This window comes from Dreissena polymorpha, chromosome 14 (assembly GCF_020536995.1).
Source record: "Dreissena polymorpha isolate Duluth1 chromosome 14, UMN_Dpol_1.0, whole genome shotgun sequence".
In the NCBI taxonomy this organism is placed as follows: Eukaryota; Metazoa; Mollusca; class Bivalvia; order Myida; family Dreissenidae; genus Dreissena; species Dreissena polymorpha.
This window is the reverse complement of record NC_068368.1, coordinates 47,893,446-47,914,583: the sequence shown is the minus strand read 5'-3', so window position 1 is coordinate 47,914,583 and position 21,138 is coordinate 47,893,446. Positions and strand designations below refer to the sequence as shown.

At 35.8% G+C, this 21,138-nt stretch overlaps 1 protein-coding gene and 2 long non-coding RNA genes across 5 annotated transcripts in view; all 3 read left to right on the top strand.

The window, feature by feature from the left end:
* Positions 1-21,138, top strand: part of LOC127857600 (sodium-dependent glucose transporter 1-like) — a 152,255-nt gene that overhangs the window by 93,095 nt on the left and 38,022 nt on the right. The gene's annotated exons all lie outside the window — the stretch shown is intronic.
* Positions 192-2,619, top strand: LOC127857604 (uncharacterized). The gene is made up of 4 exons (XR_008038517.1): positions 192-345; positions 857-1,297; positions 1,655-1,825; positions 2,503-2,619. It is a non-coding gene; the product is annotated as an uncharacterized LOC127857604 (long non-coding RNA).
* Positions 9,217-15,488, top strand: LOC127857607 (uncharacterized). The gene is made up of 3 exons (XR_008038520.1): positions 9,217-9,297; positions 10,907-11,069; positions 15,340-15,488. It is a non-coding gene; the product is annotated as an uncharacterized LOC127857607 (long non-coding RNA).

The following is a 21,138-nucleotide window of genomic DNA, read 5'->3' as shown; positions in this document are numbered from 1 at the left end:
AAGGTTACTGAAAAACACTTCGTTTGGTCTTCAGGAAGGACTTACTTTTACTTGAACGCAATCGTAACGCCATGAATCCAATATACTGTTTATAAACCTGAATTTTTATTAAAATAACTCTTTATCAAATTTAATGTATAAATCAGTATATATTTCAAATATGTTTATTTCTTTGTGACTAAAGGACATGATGTAAACTATACGCACTGGTACCCTGGTCGCAAAACGTCGCGCCTCAAAGCGATGCAGATTGTGTGGCCATGGTGATGGCCCATGGTGGACAATGGAACGATGTGCATTGTAGTGGACTAAACGCCAAATATATAGGAAACGTTTGTGAATTCGGTAATGGGAAAACTGCCTGCCCAAATGGCGAAGTATATTATCAATGAAAAATAGTACCCATTGATGCAATACTTTCTTGGCCATCTTAAATTTGGGTTGTTGATTGTAAACATTATATTTAGTTTCAAAGTATGTATAAACAACATGGTGTCTTTTAATTAAAATCATTCGAGCGAAGGATTTTTCCGTTTTTATTTCATGGGTTCTTTCTAACCAAAGTGACTGCTTTGTGATTGTTTTATTACTGACGATGTATAAAAAGAAGATATTATCTTTATGGTTATACGGTTACACCGGTTTTTAAAAACGTGTTAATGAATTGTATAAAGGAGTTTAACAGCTAGATAATTAATTATGCAACATTATGCAATATCAAGTATCATTTTAATTTGACGTGAGATATTATTGCAACGTCATAAAAATCACTCAATACCTAATGAAATGCGTTGTGGCATTATTTGACAGCAATATTCAATAAATGTCGCATTTCATCACTGACCCACTACTATAGTTTGCAGATGAAGTAGCAATAACTAGCAATCCAGAGTTCCCAGTTTCGATGAACACTGATGATAGGTATCGCAAATCGCAGGTTCTTTGCTGAGTTTGAATATGTGCGTATTTAACATATTTTTAATATATTGTTCGGTTTTCTTGTGTATAATATTCCAAATAATACTGTCACACTTAGGCAACACGACGCTCTGTCCTAGAAAAGCGTCTTCAATCGTTGCACAATTCGGTAAAAGCTGTTACGATTTGTACCGCGACGTCGAGGTTTGGAGTCACGCTGAGCAGACCTGTAGACTGAGTGGAGGTCATCTTGTTCACATCAACGACGCACAAGAACAGCAGTACATAGCGTTGTTCATGAGGAGACATAACCAAACAACACCTGCTTGGATTGGACTCAGTGACAGATCTGTTCAAGGGCAGTTTGTTTGGACTGATGGTTAGCAATAACAGTCTAGCTCTATTTCTGGTTCTGTCCCCGTACATGTATTTGGATACCGATAACTCTTATTTTATTTTATGCATAAAAATACCGGATAATAAGTCAAGAGCATTCCAAAGGTAAACAAAATATAAAAAGAACAGTGTCCATTAAAAAGAAAAAAAATTAAAAACTGAAAATTAGTCAAAGCAGTTTAATTTTAACGCCATTGAAATTAATAGCGAACGCATTTTATGTATAGACCGTATTTATATTGATTTTGCATAAGTAAAAAAATCCTTATTAAAAACATTTTTAAATAAGTAAAATATATTTTCAAAAACACCATTGTGCGATTTCATAAAATACCTACAGGTGTGTTGGCATCCTACACAAACTGATTGTCTGGACACGTGCCGCACGGAAGTGCCGAGGACTGTGTGGCGCTGCTGCCAAAGCACAATGGAGCCTGGGAGGATTTCAGCTGTGGAGAAGCTGTGAATCACATCGACGTCGGCGAACAACACCAACCCTTGTGCGAAAATGGTACATATACAATCACGCAAATCCAAAACGTGATTTTCTCAGATCACAGGCCAATATTTATCAAATACATATCGATGGTCCACATTTAAAATGCCGAACTTACAAAAACATAACTTTCCAGGAGGGCTAATTTTTCATTTTCATTACTTTATGCAAAATGCCGAAGTTAAAAATTATTTTTTCCGATCATCGGACTGGCACCCGCATTTAGCAATTTACAATTAATATTCAGCTTCGCATTTTTGAGTGTTTAGCTTAGCATTTTTGCATATTTTTATTTCCACAATCACGGTTCGGCATTTTATCATATGGTTGATTCTGATTGGTTAGGCGGTTCGTCGTTTTCTGGGCATGTGCGCATTGATTTCCCGCCTTACACAGTGCAAAAATCACGAAATGTCAAAAAATGTAGGTTCGGCATTTTGAATGGGGACCATCGATATATAATATCTAGCGGTTTAGATGTTGTATGCGTTACCAATATATTATTATCTTTTCCATTGTTTTGTATTATTTCATTTCATGTGGAAAGGCAATTTACACAGTGTCACAGCTAAGTAAAGAAGATTATGGATTTTAACTAGTGGTAAAGAGCTTTATATGAACTACAGTTAAAGAGGTAAAACTATAATACTTGTATCAAACATTTAAGATCTTGTATAATATTTGCATTTCAGTATATACCATTGCGTCTGTACTGGTTGACTGAGAGACAACTATCAAGTCTCATAATTTCAAAAGTTTTGGTGCTTGGAATGAATATAATAAATATACATGTGTATGATATAATCAAATCGGTTGGTTATAAATATTGCGGGATATGGAACTTCGTTATTCATGAACCACAACAAGATTTTACCATTTCAATGATGACGATGATGATGATGATGATGATGATGATGATGATGATGATGATGATGATGATGATGATGATGATGATTGTGATTGTGATGATGATAATAAGGAGGAGGAGGAGGAGGAGGAGGAGGATGACAATGACGATGACGACGATGACGACGACGACGACAACGACGACGACGATGACGATGATGATGATGATGATGATGATGAAAAGGAGGAGGGGGAGGAGGAGGACGAGGAGGAGGATTAACTTAATGAAGGAGATGCATGCGTGAACAACTAAATCAAAATTGATAAGTTTAATCATATGTATGACTACATCAAATTACAGTTACACATGTTCATTGAAGCGCATTACAGTTTCACATGTTCATTAAGGCGCATTACAATTACACATGTTCATTGAAGCGCATTACAGTTACACATGTTCATTGAAGCGCATTACAGTTACACATGTTCATTGAAGCGCATTACAGTTACACATGTTCATTGAAGCGCATTACAGTTACACATGTTCATTGAAGCGCATTACAATTACACATGTTCATTGAAGCGCAAAAGGTTGGTTGCGAACTTCACAACTGGATAAAAAGGCGTTACATACTTGCGATGGCTTATTGAAACAGAACTTTAATGGAACTAGAATGGAAACATGTCGTACGTCTAGCGGAGAATGGCCGTAGACGTGAGTTAATGGCAAATGCCTTCACGATGTCTGTTCATTGGTAAAAAAGTATACAACTCACCATGTGTGAGAAATGCGACCATGGCATTACAACTGAACGCAGATTTACAATAATATTGTTCTTATACCAACGATAACATACTTGTATATAACATACTTGTATATAACATACTTGTATATAACATACTTGTATATAACATACTTGTATATAACATACCTATATACATGTATAAGTAAATAGTATACCATACAAACGTTCGTGTTGCTTTGACACCGTTTTCTTCCACTTATTCAGTCGCCTGTTTCATTTCTTTTTCAGAATATCTATAAGATTTTAAGCGTATTTTAAAAATTGTGTAATACCTCAGTGACAAATAGAAAAAAAGATCGGACGAATGAACACATCGAATTAAGTGTACGTGTATCGGCAAAAACCCAAGTATTTTACAGGCACTAATTATACATCGGCCGGCGACCGTATGAATGCCGGATGGCCTCCGCACGATGACTGACGGACACCGGACGGAGCTCGTCATAATACACGTACAACGAATCCCATGTCGGGCGATCCGTGCTATAACCGAGCGTTGATCGTTCGATCTGTTTGCGATCTCAACTCGATTCCTTCCCTGGCCCGTCGTCGGGTAAAATTTTAAGTGAGACTTAAAATTAATACGGATGCCGCCTGATGCTACAAAATAACCCGGAGGCCTTGCGATAATCGGCCGGGTGCCAGTCCGATGATCGGAAAAAACGTCTTCCGCTTATCTGACGGTGATCGGTCTCTATTGGTGACTGAGGTATTAGTTACAGTCTTTTTCACATTGACTCTGAAAATCCTTACACACGATTGATTATTGATCATCATGTATTTTGGTTGATGTTGGAACATCATTTTAAAATCATTTTCAGTTCGCTAGTTAGAATATAATGTACTTATAATTTTTGTGTCGATTTTGTTTGAAATTCTGATTTTGTCATTAAGTGAAAATGTAGATAACTCTGCCGAACAGGTATGTTTGTCAGTGAAGAGTTAACCCTCTCTTTGTAAAAAAAACAGTTGCAATTCACTAACACTGATTTTACATGCAGAGACATTGACCCATTTATGCCAAGCGTCTAGAAAAAAGGCCTTGGCAAACAGCGAAAACCCAGATGAGACGCCGCATGATGGGAGAGTCCACTAGGCATAAATGGTTTAAACAATTTTGTTTATACCGATGCACTGACTTGTGTGTTATATTCCTTAGCAGAGGTCATGTTAATGCATATTAACGCTGAAGATACTTATAGCCTCATAAAAGTGAGCGGACGTGAGGCGTACATGTATTAAAAACATACCGATCGGACACTTTTATGGGGCGATGCACAACGTATAGAGCAGTCATAACAAGCTTTTATGCGCAAGGAACATGAATGTTAAACAAATGGCCTGATGGAAACAAGCCATCGACCAATATAACCCGAGGATTATTGAATAACTCTGTAGCTGTTTCAACATTAGTATAGTGTAATTGGATTACAATTATGCATTGAACTTCGATTAAAAAAAAAAAGTACCAGTGAAGCGTGCCCCCGAGGCCAATAAAAACAACAGTTAAGTCGTTAAATTGCTTTCCAAATATGTTGAACAGATATTTAAATATGTTATTTGCTAACGAACGGTATTTACGACACCCATCCGCCCATCGTTTTCGTCATAGAAACAATCAACCTTATTGACTTCATTTTTTTCTGGGATCGTTGAGAGTTAGGTGGTGTGCAATGATAAAAGTGTGTTGCTCACTTTAAGTAGATTGATCACAGAATCAAAATAGTAGAATATCAGGTAAGAAAAGACAGGGTGCTTAATCGCTAGAAATTGCTGCTATAATTAAACAACTACTGTCCTAACTTTCACAGACCTAGTTAGTCAATTAGATAAAAATGCAGGTTCACACTCCGGCTACTCACATTATGAACCCCAATGCGATGAATGACCTCGTATGGGTTGAAATACATACCATTCCTCGTAAGCTGTGTGCGTCTATGAACATACGCCGAGATGTCCCGAGTATGGCAATTCAGAGAACCTATACTTCGACAAGGGTATCGACCCGCGCCGACCGGAAGGCGTCTGCGTGACGAAGACGAAGTTCTTTTGTGACGATCCGCCGCTAACGGACCTTGATAGGGACAAGCCCTTCAAGGGGCCGCTAGGGGCTGGGGCCACTGTGATCCCACGGCCACTATAACAAGGGGCCTGCCAGGGGACGGACGTACCAGATTCATGTCTCGAGTAGAGGTACCGTACTCGCTTTCTTAACAACAAGATGTAACGGTAGACGGTACATTTCTTATTCTACGATAAAGGCTTACTTTAAGTGTTTGGTTGCCTCTTTAAACAGTATTCTATATTGAATGGGTCCAAACTAAACGGCACTCACTCTCTCTATCCTAAAAGACCTAAAGAAAAAAACCGAAAGAAAAAAAGATCCATCCTACCCTCCCCCTCACACGCAAACCTCCCCCGACCTCCCTCCCCCTCCCGCCCTCCCTCCATCCCTCCTCCCTCCCTCCTCCCTCCTCCTCCTCTCTCTCTCTCTCTCTTCTCTCTCTCTCTCTATCTCGCTCTCTCTCTCTCTCTCTCTTTCTCTCGCTCGATTTAAATCCGATTATTCGTTTGATAGTACTTTTTATAATATTTGTACTTGAATCAACTTATATGTCGAGAAACTCGGTCGAGTTTTATTCGTCTAACAGAAATTAATTGTGTGGTTAAGATTTCCTATAGTAGTGCTATTATAAGTTCAAAGCTGATTCCGTTTTGAAATAGATCTGCTGTTCTAAAACTAAGACAGATTTTTTAAATCCTTTGGATCAATGTCATATATAACCACAATCAATCATAATAACAGTAAGTCACCTGTATTTCAAAACCAACGTCAAATAAGCTTTCATGATTTCATAACGCGTTATTGTTGTCGTAAGGTTATTGCAAGTTTTATGACCGCTCAACAATGTGTGGAGTGAAAAACTTTAATTAAAAGTAAGTAAAGCATGAATAGATGTATTACTTACCCTATTAGATTTTTCAGTGTTCGGCGAATATTAAGGTGAGATTGTCATCATGTTGGTCAGGATTGTTATTGAACCATTACTTTCACTTTCTACCCACTTAATTCATAATGCATGTGTATTCCATGCTTTATTCTGCTACCGAAACGCGCGAAAATAACGTTTTGTACACATGTGCAATGCTACGTAATACATAAAAAAGCGTTCACGTATGCATGCTCTTCTTTCATAAAGCACACTTTGTAGTCCAGACATAGCATATAGAGTTCACAAAGGATTGCTATCCTATATTGTATGGCAATTGTAATTTAATAAGCCAAAAAGGTTTGTTCCTACACGCCATGCCTAGTAAATAAAAATCGCACCTCTATTTCGGTATTCAATTAACAAGAAATGCCGGAGAAAAAGTAGTTTCAAACGATGCCGTTTTACATCCACATCGCTATTTGAATTCGTTGCACAGACATTTTTGGTCAAACAATTTTTGTTAAATATTGACCTTACTCGAATTTAAAACGGACGAATATTTGTGTCTTGTTCTGAGAAAACTGGGCTTAATGCTTGTGCGTAAAGTGCCGTCCCAGATTAGCCTGTGCAGTCCGCACAGGCTAATCAGGGACGACACTTTCCGTTTTTATGGCATTTTTAGTTTGAAGGAAGTCCCTCCTTACCGAAAATCAAGTTTAAGCGGAAAGTGTCGTCCCTGATTAGCCTGTGCGGACTGCACAGGCTAATCTGGGACGACACTTTACGCACATGAATAAAGCCCAGTTTTCTCAGAACAAGACACATTTTTTCCGGCATTGATTTATTGCGACATGTGTGTCCCACGAATTCAACTGATTCCACAGTATTGCATACATAGTGTTTTATGTTTGAACACCTTGCATGCGCTTAGAAAGCAGAAAGTGAGATGTATGGGAGATATCTCTTATATCAATATGACAGGGCTTTTTTCCTTCTTTGGTCGTGGACGGACATTTCACAATCTTTACGATAATAATATCAGTTACATTTAATAACGGCTCATAAATTTCAGAAAATGGTGTGACATTATATTTTTCTGGGTTGTTATAAGGTGGTATAAATAGTGTGAAACTTTGGCGTGACTACTTTGAACACCGGGATCAATCGTGATACATCGGCTATCTCCGGACTCCTCCGTAAGATTTAAGCAATAAATCGGCTGCTGATCCAGAGTGCACCGGGACAAGGACTTGCACAATGTATTAAAAGGTCCACTATCTGCTAACACTTAAAAATTTAAAGCTGCGGGATAAAGACTGATCGTTATATAATGAGCTTAGACGGCTTATTGCACACAATCAGCATATCCCTCTTCCTAAATATAAAACGTGTAGCTTGAGATTAAAAGTATTTTCTAATTAATTGATTTTTAAATTGCACGCTGATGTGTAATAAAATGCATGTTCGTGTTGCAGAAATCATGATTTATATAATTGATAAATTAATACAGCGTTATTATCGCGAATTTTTTAAAATAATTTGGAGTCTTTTTTCTTTTTTTCCGTGTAAGTTTGGTTAAACGAGTGGAGGCTAAATTTAATACAAAACTCTTGGCTCAATATAAGAGTGCGGTGGATCGACCGCTTACGGCGATAGCAATCTTATCATATGGACACTGATAGAAATTCCGGTGGAGCTAACTTTTAAAATTATGGTATCGTTATTTTTGTATTTATTGTGAAGGAAATTTTTATTCCGACGTTAACAGACAATAACGGAAGGCGTTTAGTGTTACACGTAAACCATCAGAAAATATGTGTCCCATAAAAGTCGGAATAATAATCGCCGTATTGAATAAGTATTTGACCCAAAACTTGCTGTGAACTCTAAAAATATTGCGCCAATAAGCTTAATAGTTTTAATCCGAATATTCGTCAATAAGAAAGCAATTGTTCCGATAACTGGACGAGTGGGTGGCCTTTTGAATTTGTGTTGTAGTCAAAATATTTTACTAATACCTGTACCTATATACTTTCTTGTTTACCGGTTGTCATGTTTTATGACGTTTGAGTAAAGAAATTTCTGTTATGGTGGCTTGTTTCTGCCACATCATTCTTACTTCATTGCTGAAGGCTTTGAAGGTTACCAACCCAACAAAACGCATGAAAGACACTTTGTTTTTAACATACCAGCCAAAATCACAGGTGGAAGAAACAAACCCTGGATAGTAAATTTTTTTTTAGGAGCCCAATATATTCAAATAAATATATATAATCATGTTTAATGAGAAAAAAAATTGACAAAGAGCCATGAAAATAATCCCCACCCTCTGATATTGGAATCATAACAAGGTCATTAACTTGAATTTATTATATTCCTGTCTTCGTGGGCCGCACAAATGTCATAAATAGCTTTAATCCACAGCATCCCTTGATCCTTCCATGGGCAATTGGACAACCTTTCAGAAAAAGTTTACTTAAAAAAATCTGTCCAGCCGTTAACTCACAGTCGGTCGATAACCAAGCAATATTTCGAGCTCGTTTGTCAACCTGAATAAATCTTCGACACACTTTCAAACAATATTTTTAGTGTTTCCCCTAATCGATAGCTCGCGTCCTATTCCTTTAAAATAACGAGGCCGGTCACATAATGCATGCATATGCAACCACTTACCCCTAAAACCTCATTCCAATACAATCAGAATGATTAGTATTTATCATTTATTTACATCTAAGCGTCGTTGTTGTTGTTGATTGGAGATTTCTGTGCCAGGCTCTGTCAGAGTAATACACTGCCAAGCCGGGGTCAAGAGCAATGACTACTTTCGTTTTCAAGTAAATCAAATTTAGAGAGAAAACAGTTGTTGAAAGAAAATATAAACTTTTGGAATTAGTTTTTAAGGGTAAGTGGTTGCATAAGTGGTAAGCAGTCCGCACAAGCTTAATATGGACGACACTTTCTGCCTTAAAAAGACTTTTGATAAGAAGAAACACCGTCTAATCAGGGACGACACTTTACCCACATGCATTTAACCCCATTTTTCACAGAGCACAGCACATTTATATTTGTCATTCTGCCGAGTTGCTGTGTTCGAAAGTTACCAACACGCGGACAAGCCAAACCGAAGTACTCGTATGTGTATATGCGTTGTTCGGGCGTCCTGTGGTTTTTAATACCACTACACAAATGACGAAAATCAGCCACAGTAGTTTTAATGGTGTATAACACTACGAGTAGTAAACGTAGTTTGTTGTCGTTACGCCTCCCTGGTTTAAATATGATGTAAAAATAACACATAACAATCATACATCAAGATAACAGGGTTTGGTGAATTGGATGGCCTGAACCTTATTCATGACGTGTGTCTTTTTTCAGAGTAATGATAACGTATAGAGGTATATATAGAGGATATTTGTTGGATTCGGTGGAATACCGACTTTATTTCACGAGTGATCACAAAAATATATTTATTTTTTATGATCACGAGGGAATTAAAATCGGTATTCCACAGAATCCAACAAATTTTCTTTTTAGTTTATGCTTTTTTAAACGTTTATATACATTGTAAAAGAGTTTAACTGGAGAATTTCGCTGAAATAATGACGTCATTTCGTTAAAAAAAATGACGTTATTTCGCAGTAAACGGTGAACAATATCGATATGTTTCACTGTTATTGTTCACTGTTTGAAACAGTGAAATATCAGTTTTATTTTACTGATATTTCTCTAAAAACCACCGGAAAGCATAACATAAACAAATAAATAAAAATGTTGTGTGTTAAACATGCGACGTTGACATGCGTAAACGGAGAACATTTCTTATGCCATATGTGGCATGCCAAGCTCTTGTCCCACCTACATGGTACTTATTTTCAGTTACAGGTTACTAAACCACATGTTATATGGTAGATTATCGTTACAAACCTCTCATATTCATGTTGATGATAGTAAATAGTGACAAAACACATAAATAAAGCTAGTGCTTAAAAACAATCGAATAAAAACCATAAATGTGATCGCTGTTGCATGTTATCATGAGTACCTGTCCTATTATGCGCGATGTCTCCGTTCTATTTTCGCGAATTTTTCAATTTGTTTTGTGACTTTATCACCCTGCGTTTTTACAATGTTTTATTCTATGGAGATGGGCCGGACGGAATGCCGTAGTTTACTACTTAGGAGCGGCCTGATTCGATAAATATAATCATTTATATATAATTAAACCAAATCACGTTTACCAAAGGTTGCTCTTCGTCCTTTGTGTTATATATTTTTAGTTTTTATAAAGACTGGGCTTTAAGGTTTTAAAGAACGTAACCTCAAACATAGCGATTGTTAGAAAAAAAAAGGTTCTAATGTTGTGAATATGTGTGCAATCTTGTTCCACTCATTGTGAATACGATTGGTTTTATATTTGTAAACGGAATCAGTTTTTTTACCAATTTGTAGATACCTTGATATGGCTTAATATTGCGTTCCTTTTTGTTTATGTACGCACATCGTTATTTCAGAAAATGTGTAAAACAATATTTGCTGCGATTATTTTGATTGTGCATGCGCCGTTCGCGACCTGTGAAACCGCAGCGGATGTAAAGGCTCTCAGAACAAAACTGTTCGTCACGGATGGATACGACTACAGGGTACGACCCACTGACGACCAGTCGTCGCCGATCGGTACTGTTTCTTTTCGCTACTTATTCTTTCAAAATCATATTAGAACATACTAACATGTGTAAAACAAATGCCAACTTATGCTAGTCCTTTTAGGTTTTGATTGAGTGCCATCAATTAATCTTGTTGTGAAAGGTCGTTTATTAAAGGGGCCTTTTCACGTTTTTGTAATTGACAAATTAAAAAAAATATGTTTCAGAATCGCAAATTTTCGTTTTAGTTATATTTTTGTGAGGAAACAGTAATACTGAACATTTAGCATGCTCTAAAATATCCATTATATGCATCTTTTGACGATTTGAAAACCTGAAAATTCTAATGCGTTGCAACGCGAAACGAATGAAAACTTTGGAAAGTTCTGTTGTTGTCGTTATATTTTGTGAAATTACGAGGATTGCTTATATCAGTAAAAAAAATACATCTCGCCATAGCATGAGCACGGATGGTCGAGTGGTCTAAGCGGGAGACTTTTTATTCCAGGACTCCAGGGGTCAGTGGTTCGAGCCCAGTTGAGGGATACTTTTTATCTTTTTTTTATTGTATTTTTGTGTTTTTTATTACTGGATATGTTTACGTCAAATGTTTAAATTTATCAATATAAAGCATTTAATTACAAACTTCAATACATGCAAAAAACTGTGAAAAGGCCCCTTTAAGATCAATGGTTTATTAACCAATCAAACAATCTATCAAGAATGGTATCGTATGTCAAACGCATGTTTGAGCACGTTTGTTTCAACGTTAAACGTTCTTTCTTCAGACAAAAATAAAACATGAAGTTTACACACTTTATGTCAATTAAATTTCCTCAAGTTAGCAAGCCATATCGTTATCATTAATTTGTTAAAGAGGAGCTCTGCTAAGGTAAAATCATCGTTATTTGACTGTTAATTTAGAGCGATAACCCTAGACCTGAGGTATATTAAGCCTCTGAAACAATGGACGCAACTCCATACTTACATCTGACGTGAAATGATACGTTTTTATTCAAATCGACAACACCAGACTACCAGACAATTGTGGTATCGAAAATTCTTAGCGGGATCTCAAAAGTACAGCTCCGCTAATGAAATTCGTACTGATTAACGTCGAGTTATAAGCACGACCGTTAATCACGCGCGCCATCTCTTTTTGTGATGCATTAATAAATAAGCCAATGCAACTGCCGAGGTGGCGCTCAGGCCCGGATGTTTTAAAATTTCATGGATAATTTTACAGGATGATTAGGTTTTATATGTTTTTCAACATATTTTGCATTACAGTCTAACCTGTCAATAAAGATCACTTTAGGGATTTGGACGGTGTGGTCTTTGTTAACAAATGGTCTTTATTCGCAGGGTCGATTGAAACTTTGCAAAATATGCTAGTAGTATTTTAACAGGAACATTATCTATGTATGTGCTCTATTGCTTAAATGGTTGAATACTTATGCATGTATAATGTCATAAAGGATTAAAAACACTGTTTTGATTTTATATTTATTATTTCAATTTCCTTATGTTTTTATCATTTATTTCATTAATCATGTCATGTATAAATAAGTAGTGACATACATGAATATGTACTTGAACTGACAAATTCCGTATCGATAATCTTTGCACGTCTTATCACGGAGAAATTTAAGAAAGGAATGAATATACAAATGTATGTCTGTAATTGGCATTGTAATTGTAACGAAACCGTAATGAGTTGATGAAAGCCCGAAACGTTTGTTTAATATTTTCGGCAATAAGTAAATAAATCAACAACAACAACCTTAATTAGCATATAAGCATAACACAGTGCTTTTTTTGCCACAAAACAGAAAGTTACGCAGTGTGTATAATAATTTAAAAACATTTATTCAATAAGAGAAGTTTACAAAAAAAACAGTAATACAGCAGTAATCAAAATAATTATATCATCAACTGTAACACGAGGAAATTGTATAATTATTTAAATTATATAAACATATTCAATGAAAAAATATCATCAACTGTAACACGAGAAAATTGTAGAATTCTCTAAATTATATAAATATATTCAATGAACATGGCTATGTCTTGTAAAAGTTAACAATTATAACTGATTGTCTATATTATTACGCATTTCATTAGCATTAAAAATATATTTAGCAAGGTTTATAATGTCTTTTTTATTTGCCGACTGCATTAGAAAGTCAAATTTATTTAACATTGGCCACCTTTGAAAATATGGTTTTAAATGTTCCTTTCTAATTTCTCTATATAAAGGACAAACAAGTAGAAAGTGATACTCGTTTTCTATAGCGTGTCCGTTGCAAAACTTACAATTTATATTTTCGCGTAGTATATTTTATTGTATGCTTTCCGGTGGTTTATAGAGAAATATCAGTTATTTAAAACTGATAATTTCACTGTTTCAAACAATCAAAATTATCAGTGAAAATTATCGATAATTTTCACTGTTTATGTTAAATGACGTCATTTTTTTTGACAAAATGACGTCATTTTCCCAGCGAAATTCTTTAGTTAAACTCTTTAACAATGTATATAAACTGTGAAAAAAAAAGCATTAAATAAAAAGAAAATGTGTTGGGTTCGGTGGATTATCGATTTTAATTCACTCTTGATCATATAAAATATATATTTTCACTCATGGCTGCGCCACTCGTGAAAATATTATTTTCTATGATCACTCGTGAATTAAAATCGATAATCCACCGAATCCAACAAATATCCTCTATATTATAACGACCTCTTTCGATTTCTAATTTATGTGACGATAATCGAAATCGTGTTAGTGATGTTTTGTATTTCTTATTTGTTATAAAATCAAGATATGGTTCTAACTCAAATGTTTGTTTTTTTAAATCTACAATAGCTCATGAGCCTAGGGGAAATATTTATCTCACTATACCAGCTTTGTTTGAAGTTATCTAATAAACGTTGTTTAATTGTATTGCAGATGAATGTTTGATCGGTTTGATTTATGATAGTTGTTTGATTCGCCCATATATTGCGTAACCCAAGCTCGTCAAGAGTGTTTTTTTATGTGTGACGCCCAATTTCGATGGTTGTATGTGATATTTTGTTTTGCATCGTTAAAGATCGCAGAATATGTTGTTTTTGTGATACTGTTATCACTCGATCATAGTATTTTTAACCAATAGCGGAATATTTGTAATTTGCGTATTATGAATAGCGGGTATCGTCCTAATTCTCCGTACATACCTGCTAGATTTGTAGATTTGTTTACTTTTAAGATTTTTCGAAGTAGTTATGTATGTATTATTTCGATTTCTTTACCTTTCGTAAATCCCCATACTTCTGCTGAATAGTGTAGGGCTGGTGTGACTAGTTGATCAAATAGGTTTAATTATTCGCGTGTTGAGAATTCGTATTGATTTATAATAGTGAAAAATTTATGTACAGATCTATTTCCGCGTTCTGCTAGTGTTTGGGCTGTTTTATACCAGTTACCATTCTTAAATAGTGTTATACCTAAGTACTTAAAGGATGTCACTATTTCTAGTAATTCCCCGTAGAGGTAAAAGTTGTAATTTGTATGGCGATTACTTTTTTCAAAGATCAAGACCTTTGATTTACGTGTATTAATTTTAAGTTGAGACAATATGCAGTAATTTTCAATGTCATGCAACATTGATTGTAATGATGTTGGTGATGTCGAAAATAAAACTATCATCTGCGTATGATAATAAGAAAAACTTAATGTCGTTAATCTTTATAATTCCTTCGAGGTTTGAATTTATGTTCACTACCATATCATTAAAAAAAATGTTTGCTTGAACACGCTTCTCCTTGTTTTACTCCTGTGTTGGATATAATGTGATCGGATATTTGTGATTTTATTTTAACGGCTGCCTTAACAAAAGTATGCATAGCTCGAAACGCGGATATTAGCTTGGTACTAATTTATTGCGATATCAGTTTTTGCCATAATAGTGCAGGGTTAATGCTTTCATAGCATTTGGCATAATCAATGAAAATGCAGTATAATTTTTGGCCCGAATGTAGTACTTTTTTATTAGACTGTAAAGTATAAAAATACAATCTACCGTACTTTTGCCTTTTTGATATCCGTATTGGATTTCAGATATTGATTTGTTCAATTCGCACCATTTGGTTATTCGGTTTAATAGTACTTGTGAATAAATCTTTGATATTATATTATTTAGGGTTATTCCGAGAGTTTTCTGCTTGATTTGGGTCACCACTTAAAAATTGGTGTAATGTATCCTAGTCCCCAATCTTTCGGGTAATTTCCACTTTCAAATATGTTATATATGTGTCAGATGCGGTGGTGTATGAAGCTTTGATTATTTCAGCGTATATCTGATCCGGTCCGCTTGATGTTCCGTTGTGTTGATAATGCTTGTTGTATTTCATTTTCTGTGATCGGGGAGTCAAGAATATCATTTGTTTCGATGTTGCTAGTGTTGTCATGGATATTGTCAATGTTTTTATTGGACATGTTGTTCATATCATGAGTAAATAAATTATGTTCATACATGTTTTTATATTGATGTTGTCGGGAATATTCATATGTTGTTTATGACATTTTTTATATATTTTTTTCAAAATTGTTTAGGCTGTGTTTTAGCTATATTGTTTAACCGTGCCCCTTCTTTGACTCTATAGCGGTATTTTGCTTTTCGTCGTAAATCGTTATATTTTGTTCCGTGAAACATAAATCACGAGTCATTTAAATACAAAGGCAACTTATTACACTTTCGACAAACTGAGAAATGCATAAAAGAAGTAGGCGGCTACCAATTAAAAATGTGTGTTAAGTAAACAAACAACTGCTATCGAGTGCAGTAAACTTTCACTTGCCAATATCTCCATAGCGACCGACGAGTCTACCTGTTAGATGTTTATCACGTGACTATCACAGCGTCATGGTGGCCATTTTTGTTATTGAAAGTTGCGAAATCGTTTGATTGTTATGATTGAAGTGGTCTTTTTAGGTATCAAATGGACATTTGGGAATGTAAAATGGCAGTCCTTGGTATTTGTTCGCAGGTGGGCTTTATTTGCAGGTACAATATATAGTGAAATCGTTCGGGAGGAAATCGTTGTGGTCTTTATGGACAGGTGGTCTCTATTAAAAGGTGGTCGCTGGGACAGGTTGGACAGTATTTTTAAAATCGGGAAATGTAGTGCGATTCACCGAAGATTAATTAATCAAAAATGTATAGAAACATACATTCCCAATCCATTTAAAAACGCGAGAACCTTTATAAGTTGTAGCATGGTGGAGTTTTAAAAAGCATCTCGATGAGCTTTCCTGTGTGACGAGAAAATGTCCACACAATTTAATCGCTAACGACATCAAACGACTGCGTACAACATACATTGGATGCTGCATGCACAAAAATATTGGCTTCTTGCCGACGTAGTAGATAATTTTGCATTTTAACAGTCGTGTCGCAATGACATTATCACATTACGTACATTTGATAGATAATTGTATGTGTTATGTTTAGTTCATTTTTAACGTGCATACGAAGGCTCAAAATTTTAAAGAACATAAACACACTGTAATAAATAAGATAAAAAAAAATAATATATATATATATATATATATATATATATATATATAAGTGATCAACTCAATTAAGAAGTCACCAACATGAATAAAACTTATTGTATGATATATATACAAAAATGTATTAAATGGTGTTATCTTACAAAGACGAACGTTTAAATCCATCAAGGCGTTATAAGAAAACTACTTTTTCTAATTAAAACGCACGCGACTCAAATGAGCTTAAGTACTCAACTTACAGAATAATGTTACTCCTTTGAACATAATATAAACCATCACATAAAATATTTCACTTTAAAATTGCTATAAATGTGTGTTGGCGCCATCGTCTAATCTGAGTGCCACCTCCTTGGCTTTGACTCAATCTCATTTTGAAAAATTCGATGGGCTAGAAACCGATGTTTTTGTGCACGCATTAACAAATGCTTACAACCCATGTTACCTGCGTTCCGTAAACAATGACCAATTTCAACAAATATATTTTTTTAGAACATTAAGGCCCAACAAATTGTTGTTGTTTTTTTTCGAATAATTTAGTTAATTACAAAATATTAGTTATTTGATGTTTTTTTTCGCAGAAATAACCGTAGACCTTTATCTCCTGTCCATTAATGAGCTGAGCGAAGCCCGAGAAACGATGAAAGCAACGGCATTTCTAGCTCTCCGATGGGAAGATACGTTTCTTAGATGGAATCCAGCAAATTATAATAACACTCAGCATGCCTTTTGGCCACAGGTAAACACATTTAAAAGTTTCAGAGATTTCAGATAAATATTATATATTTTATAAACAAATACTGTATTATTTCAATCTTAAAAGCTTTTCAACTGCGCCAGATTGCACCATTTCACTCATTCAATTTGAAAACCTTCTAAGGGTAGGGGTACCCAAACGCCCCTGACAGGAGGGGATACCCTGCCGAACTTCCCGACAAGCCGCGCGCTTAATCGCCGGCTACTCAAATAATAAAGCTGGTTACTCCATTTTTTTAATGGAGAACACTGTTTAACCCCTATATCAATCTAAATAAGTTTATTAATATTATTAAACAGCAATCATCACAAAGCAAATTAGTTTTTTGCTTTCAACTGAAATTATAGATCACTAAAATTGGTACTTGCGAAATCTACTCGCATTTCAAAGAACATAACCGAACAGAACATACCGTTTATTATACTCGCATTTCACAAGTGGACTGCTTGTTATGTTTGCATTCAGTTGTGTAATTTTTTCGTGATCGTGAAACACGAGTTTAATTACACCATAACATAGTTAGATACGCTCCAATTGCTAGAAATCGCTTCAATCGCAGAAATTATTTTTACATTAATTACCGGGGTATTTATGAATAAAGATCATCGCCACAGTAATAATGGCGAACTAGACATAGGTCTAATCGATTAACGGGTCTTCACTTGAACTACCAATACTACTACCATAAAGCTGTAGATGTAATGCAGGTGAACTGAGCTTATGTGACAATATTAAATCTCGGTAGATACAATTTAATTATCTGTGCATTGTTAAGATAATAGTTTATACAGGAAAATCGACCAACTGAAAAACTCAAAGAGTTAGATCGGGTGATGTATAAAAGGGATTAACGATTGCGCATGCGTGAACATGGTGGGCTAAAATTTTAAAGGAGTAAAATTACATCGAAAAAATTGAAAGTTTATGGCATAAAACAAGTGAGGATGAATGAAAAGTGTTTTAAGTGAACATTTGGATGATACCTATGATTATCTATGACCAGAAAACGCAAACCCTCCAAAGATTCGCCGGATAACGGTCAAGCAAGCTCAACACAAAGCACGAACAAGCGAAACAAAGGGAAAAAATGGCGCAAAATGCTCAGGCTTCACCCGTGACTAATATAAGTAGAAAAACACAGGCGACCCAGGCAGGTCAGTACTATGGCAGTCCACAACTAACGCAGATACCATTTTCATACATGATGAACACGACCAATTTTTATGGACAGGGATTTATACCCCCGGCAACGCCATCGCCGCCACCAAGCTCGGACATTTTATCATCAATTTTGGAAAGGCTAAATTCTGTTGACAAAAAGCTTTCACAACTTGACCAAATTCATCAAACAGTGTCGGGCATAGTTTCGAGAATAGACAAAATAGAGCAACGAATGAATAGTTTTGAAACCCGAATGAAGGAGTTAGAAAAATCGATTGATTTCAGTAGGAACATGATAGAAAACATAACCAAAAAAAACAGAGTGAATTCGACTCAACTCTAAAATCCACGAGCAACTTGCAAAGTCGCGAGGATTCAGTGATCCAGCACGAACATAAATTACAGGCTGAAATAACAGGAAGTTATGGAGGTCCGACGAAGGCTAATACCCATCATGAAAAGGCAAGATCCTAGGGAAAGGAGGCGTATCTCAGGATTGACAAACTGTATATAAACAAGCAAGTGTATAAGGAATAGGACGTTAGTGAGGGTGTCATTAAAATTGTCACATGGAATGTGGAAGGACTAACAGCGTTTAAATGCTCTGATAGTAAGTTTTCATCTTTTCTTAACTGTCACGATATTATATGTCTTACTGAAACTTGGACAAATAAAGACTCTACCTTAGACCTAAAAGGCTATAGTAAGCCTATTCACTCATACAGACGATTACAACACCTTAGAGCGAAGCGCTCGAGTTGAGGTATTGTGATTTACATTAAAGACTATATTCGTAAAGGTGTTACATTAGTAAAAAATGACATTGATTGCATTGTTTGGCTTAAATTTGATAAAATGTTTTTTAATATTGAATCAGATGTATATTTATGTGTTATATATATTGCACCTGAAAATTCCCCTGTTCACTCTTTGTATACTTATGATATTTTTCAAACTATTGAATTAGATTTTAATTTTTATTAAACCAAAGGAAAGGTATTTTTAACTGTTCACAAACTCGCGAACGGGAAATAAAGCCTATTACATCGAAAATGATAGGTATATAAGCGATACCGATTTTGATACTGTTCCAGATATTGAGACCTTAATCCCACGCTCAACTTGTGACCTTACTACGAATCGATTTGGAGACAACCTGTTAAGGCCCGGTCACACCGCCAGAACTTTGCTTGAGCGTTCCTGTAGCGGTGAAAAACAATCATCACCGCTCGCTACCGTTCACGACCGTTAAACAGAAGTTGGCCACCGTTAAGGCAACGCCGTATACGCTCGGTCACCGCTGATGGTTCCTCCTACCGCTCAGAAAGTTTTGAGCTGCACAAAATATTGCGAGCGGTGAGGAGCGGGCAATTTTCCGCTCTGACAATGTTCACCACCGTTCTACCAACGCACAGTCAAAGTTTGGCACCGCTAGACGCAAGTTCGCGGACGTTTGGGTCCGCAAGGCCAACGCAGAAATCTTGAATGCTTGTCAACCGCTGCTTCGCAAGCTTTGCCCGGGCGGTGATTAAACGTTGCACAAACTTTGGTGGAGCGGTTGTAAGCGTTTTTTAAACGGACACGGAATTGCTGGAACGGTGTCGGGCGTTGAAGTAGCGATCCATTGCAGTGATGAACTTTGGTTTGGCGTTGGTATTGAGGTGTTGGAAATGAGTCAGGAGTCCATTTAAAATCGAGCTACCGTTGAGTGCAGACCTCATTTTAATTTGCTCAGTTACAGTTAAAGTGTTCTACCATGGATGATGTGAGACCAGTTGTAATCTACATGCATAGGTCATTGGGTTTATAACGTTCCATTTTATTTATATTTTCTCTCTGATAGGCGTTTCTTGTTTGATTTAATTATGTTTAATTTGTTTAGCAGTCACATAAACAACCAAGCTATGTAATATGGAATTTTTACACCCATTATTGCTGCTTCTTCCTGTATTTGCGCGATGATTATCTGAGATATTAACTCTATGATTCTACATTCTCAAATCTTTTCTATAAAGAAGGAATGTAGTTGACAATTGTTAATAGTTTTATTTGATCGTTCGTCAAAAAGTTGTAATTCTGTTACTCTTGTATCTTCAATGTAATTAAATAGTAATTAAATTGAATGCGTTTTAATTCCCTTTTATTATTGTTTAATTTGAGTTACAATGCTATGACGTTAAATTTTATTTACACTTAAATGTATTATGAATATTGCTGGGCCAAGTGTGAGGTTGAGCGCTCTATAACCAGGTTTAAACCCCCAATGCTTTGCATTGACCGTTCCAAGGCGGTGACCCCAGCTTTATTCATATTTTGTGTTTATGTTGGTTTGTATTGTGCTGTATTGTGCTGTTTTGTACTGTTTGGGCAATCGGTCACTTGCCTTAAATAAAGGACCAACTAATTGTTTTTAATAAAAATTCAATACTGCTCCAGCAGCTGGAGTTTCACTTCTTTATATTGTTGTGATTGGTGCACTAGTCCAGCAGCAGAATCAGAACCTCCTCAGATTGCAACAAGCTGTTGACAGAAGGAGTAGAGAGAGAAGAAGGAGAGACAGAGTTGTGTGGGTCAGAAAGTAAATACTGAGAAGGCCTGAACATGGACTGTATAACAAGCTGATGGTGG